The 4,612-nt window shown below is 40.0% G+C and overlaps 1 long non-coding RNA gene across 1 annotated transcript; it reads right to left on the minus strand.

The window, feature by feature from the left end:
• Nucleotides 1-1,306: 1,306 nt before the first annotated feature.
• Nucleotides 1,307-3,924, minus strand: LOC109965165 (uncharacterized). The gene is made up of 3 exons (XR_002275600.1): nucleotides 3,622-3,924; nucleotides 2,620-2,721; nucleotides 1,307-1,484 (listed from the first exon to the last, which is right to left on the minus strand). It is a non-coding gene; the product is annotated as an uncharacterized LOC109965165 (long non-coding RNA).
• Between the last annotated feature and the right edge of the window lie 688 nt (nucleotides 3,925-4,612).

Genomic DNA, 4,612 nt, shown 5'->3' on the forward strand with positions numbered 1-4,612 from the left:
ACTGAATGACATCTAATTCTAATTTGGTGATTGGAGTTGGGCTCATTTAAGGTCACTTGTGGGCTGGAGCGAAGAGTGTTAATGGGGTATTGAAATCAACCTTTTGATTAGAAGCACCAGAGAAAGTGCAGTTCGAAGTCCTCAATGAAAATTTGAACAAAATTTCATTTTTCTGAAATTGTGCTAAAAGTGACTATGACACTTAGATAATTTCCTCCCTTTCTTCTTGCAGAGGTAACTTTGTCATTTGGAAATTCTTCAAATTATGCACAAGCCTGAAGTTGGTGTCAAAGATGCATTGAAAAAAGAAAGGCTTATTCTGTTGTCTTTCAATGTTATTCCTCTGTGTTTGGCCAAATTGATCAACAACTTCAAGACTAATACCTTAATGCTATTAAAAGAATGCAGCTAAATAATTTCTCTCTACCACTTAAAACAACTTAAATGGTTGTTACTACCAAAATTGTACAGCTCTTGCTTTCAAGTTTAGCTTAGTTTTACTGAGTGGAAAACAGTATATTACGATTACTGCTCAAATTTATCTAAAATGGATCAAGTGCATCAATTAAAAGCCCATGACTCCTTATGTTATCACTGAGTACACTTTTGCAAACATAAATCCAAAGGTGAATTTTCTCTCACATCACATTATGAGCCCTTTGGTTTATCTCTCATATCCTAAGTGATAAGGACCTTAGATAAAATCCCCCCCAACCCCGCCCCAAAACATCACACTAACATACTTGGTAATTAACATTTTTCTATTCCAAGAACCTATTAGACTTGTGTCACAAGACTTGAAAGCATCAGGCTGAAGGACTTGGTGTCGGACCTGTCAATTCAACCCTAACACCCAGTCCACTTCCAATCTTAATAAATGCAGACAGAGTTTCAAGTACCCAAATCAGTGGAGCATGACAAGGTTAATATGCGGACAGCTATTTTCAGTTTCAAACTGGAGGAGGTGGTTTTGCTTGCTGTAATCATTCCTTCTTGTTCATGCAGGCCATTAGGAATGCTCCTTCACAGCACTTACAGTGTAAGTGATGGGGACAAATTTTAAAGTTTCATTTGTTCAAGGTTTAACTGAAGCATAAGAGCTCACCATTCTGAATTAGTCGGATTAGGTAGGTACCTTCCAAATGTACAGACATTTAGTACAAAATTTCCTCCTGGGAACTCAAAATAGAAACATTGTATGGGAAACAAAAAACTGAGTCTCAAAAAAAATCTTTCTTACTTTAATAAATGCTCACTTAATTTGACTTAAACTGCTTATGTGATTTCACATCCACATGTAGACAGATGGGGCATGTGTGTGTGTGTGTGGGGCAGCTCTGAGAAGCCATCCTCTTCTTCTGTCATCTCTGTTTGCATGGCATTTTCCATGGGAAAGGTCTCCAACTGCCATTTACTTGGAGATGGTGAAAGGCAGTTGTACGCATCTTTCTTTGGCTGTGGCATCTTTGTTTCCCCAGTTGATGCTGTTGAATAGTTTGCAATATGCATCACAGATCACAGTGCCCCCAGGCAAACGCATTATCATTCATTCATGCTTCAGTGTGCATTTTTTGAATATTTTAAGAGAAACTGCATGGCCAGAGCATGAACTCTTGCAGCGATTAAGGCCTGTACAGTCATTTATCAGGTGCATATAGAAACTTGGCATAAAAATATAATATAAGGACACATTAGAACATGTCATCATTTTATATTTTCTGCTGCAAGAATGCCACAATAAAAGCAGTATTATTTACCCTACTAAAAGAAGAAGGGTGTCTTTTTGTGCTCAAGGGAGGCGCACATAGCAGTGGTATCAGTACCCTGTTATAATAGATAGAACTGTTTAGACTTCTCAAGTCACTCATGGAAATTGGCAATTGCCACAGTTAATGGTTTCATACAGAGGGGATGGATTTATGTCAAAAGATGTCAAATGATATAGTTTTCAAAGGGAGTCAAATGAAAGGGTTTATAAAATGTGTGTGTGCACAGGCTGATTTGAAGTTAAATGGGTTTCCTTGGGTAGCCATTGGGATTGCTTTGGTGCCTGACATGGTATTGTGCTGTGTGTAACTTGCAAAAAGCTGTTCACTCCTATCCAAAGGTTCATTCTAACAAGTGTGAATGTATCACCATATGGAATCTGAGGCACATGGGGATTTGGCCTTGTTGCATGCACTGACAGATTACATGCCCATCATGAGACTTGTGACAGGGATTTAACAATAGATTTGGAAGTTCAGAGGCAAATCTGCCATGCTTCAAAATTAGGACTTCATGTCCCATGACAGGCATGCCAACACAACATTTTAATATCTATGGCATTTCACGAACTCAGACATCAGAACTGCTGCTTAAATTCAAAGACTTTTCTACTTTGTTTGTTTGGGACTTACAATATTTGAAAACGAAAACAGGGACGTGGGTGAAGAGGAAAAATAATGAATGAAAGCAAGCAAGATGGTGAGCAATACAGACTGAGGGACAGACAGAGATGATAAACATGCAAAGTATCTATGTGGCCATTGTGAGATGACCGTGGGAATGGCAGCTGTGGCAGCAGAATAAATTTGAATGCTGATCTTGGTCAATAAATAACTTTGTGAACCAACACACCTGGCCCAGTCTCCAGTGGAATCCAGTGTCATGGCAGGCCTGTGATGACCTTCCCGTCAAACAAATTGGTCTGTGCTTCTGCCAATGTGCCACTTTGCTTTTCTGGGGTGAAACACAATATACTTGTCTCTGGTGGTCGGAATGTAGATGCAGGCATTTATTAGGCAAACACAAACCTGGGCTGATTAAAGGATCCTATTCTAACTGAATTTTTAACATTATGTATTATAGGATAACAGACTATAACTATAGTAGATAATAAGACTAGGTACAGAAGCTAAATAAGAGTTATGAAGCTAATTTTATTTAGCTAAGAAGCTAAGTAAGAATTGCTGTAGAGCAGGACTCTGAAAATGTATGTTAGTAGTAGGAAGCAGCACAAAAACATTGTTGTCCACCTGAAACAAGATCCTGAGGATCTTGCTTACAAATCTGGATTAGACATTAACCAAGTAAATACCCCTCTAGCTCACCATAAAACAGTCCCCTCCTGAAGCCTGACCTCTCCCTTTTGCCCATTCCTATGACTCCACTTCCAGTAATTTCTGTTGAATTTTCTCCTATTACTTCTTCATAATGTTCCCAGTATGCTGGTTTACGTTCCTCAAGCTGTGTCTCCTGCTCAGGGCAAACTGTTGCTAAATTGCATTTCCTTTATTTGATTGTTCCTCAAGGACGTCCCAGAGTTGTTCTTCCTACTCTGAGGAGCAAGGAATGAGGAGCAGTGAGGCTGCTGGAAGGAGCCATGACTGAGAATATACAGTATGAGGCATCCTTTGTATAAATCCTTTATGGAATGGCATGCCCCTCTATCAAAAATCAGTTGATGACTGGATGCTTCAGATCAGAGTCATTGACATCTCATGTTATTAATAATGTGTTTCCTTGGTTCCTCACTCCTTGCATGCTTTCCTTGTTTTCCATTCCCCTTGTTGGCGGGACAAAGATGCAAGGAAAAGATGCAGGGGCAGGGTGGATGCATATAAGAGACTTTGGATTCACCTTGTGTCACTGCTGAGAAGTAATAGTAGTAGTATTGTTTTGAGTGTCCCCTGACAGTGTGTTCCTGTGGATCCTTGGTTACCTTTGACAAAGAGAGAACCAGTTACTGTACACTCAAAAAAGTGAACTTCATGACATGCTCAATTAATGAAATGCATCTGTGTCCAAATTAATTAATACACCTGTGTTAGCTTTTAAAACTTTAGTAGGTTAAACTAAAACTGAAAACTTGTTATAATCACAAAAGCCACTTGATTTAATACAATGTAACAGTGTTGAGTGAATCCATTCAGTTCCTATTTTCTTCTGTGTAGTAATCTGATTGTTCACGGAATCAGAGTATTGTTTTCTTTTGTTTGCCAGAGTGTGTTTTGTCTTTGTGGTGATGCAGTGAGGTATTTGTTCTCATCATGTGATAAATCATTAGGCAATTTCATGGTTTGTTATAAATGGGTTGAAATATGCTGTTGCAGTGTTATAACCGTTTTATATGGGTGTTGAGGAATTTATTGTTCGTATCTCATGTTCTATTATTTTGCAATGTTTTGAATGTACCACAAAAGAAGACAACCGGAAAAAGAGAGGAGAAGAAGAGAGGAGACGCGCGAAGCGGGGGAATGAGAACTGGACAAGTCACGGCAATGGCCATAGAGGGCACGGCTTTATAAAAAGTTTTAAAGCAGAGAAAAGGGGTCAGAATCGACCTTCAGCAAGCTGGGTCAACTGCTCTCTGGTCACGCGGATCGCAGAATAATTCAAGAGCCACCTCGCCGCGAGGGAGTGAGTTAAATTGTGTTTTTCCTAAAGAAGGAGCTCAGGGCTAAGCTAGGCGGAAGCTAGGTCCCTCTGTCTGGAATTGATTACCTCGTTGAGAGTTGCAGGGGAGCAGACGGTGTTGCCAAGGGAGATCCAGCACTCACCTGCGTGGGAGGACGACAGCGCAGTGGGGATTCCGTGAGCAGACGTCTTGTGTTCCCTGGAGGGTAACGAG

The sequence above is a fragment of the Monopterus albus genome, unplaced genomic scaffold (genome assembly GCF_001952655.1).
Source record: "Monopterus albus unplaced genomic scaffold, M_albus_1.0 scaffold96.1, whole genome shotgun sequence".
NCBI classification, from domain to species: Eukaryota; Metazoa; Chordata; class Actinopteri; order Synbranchiformes; family Synbranchidae; genus Monopterus; species Monopterus albus.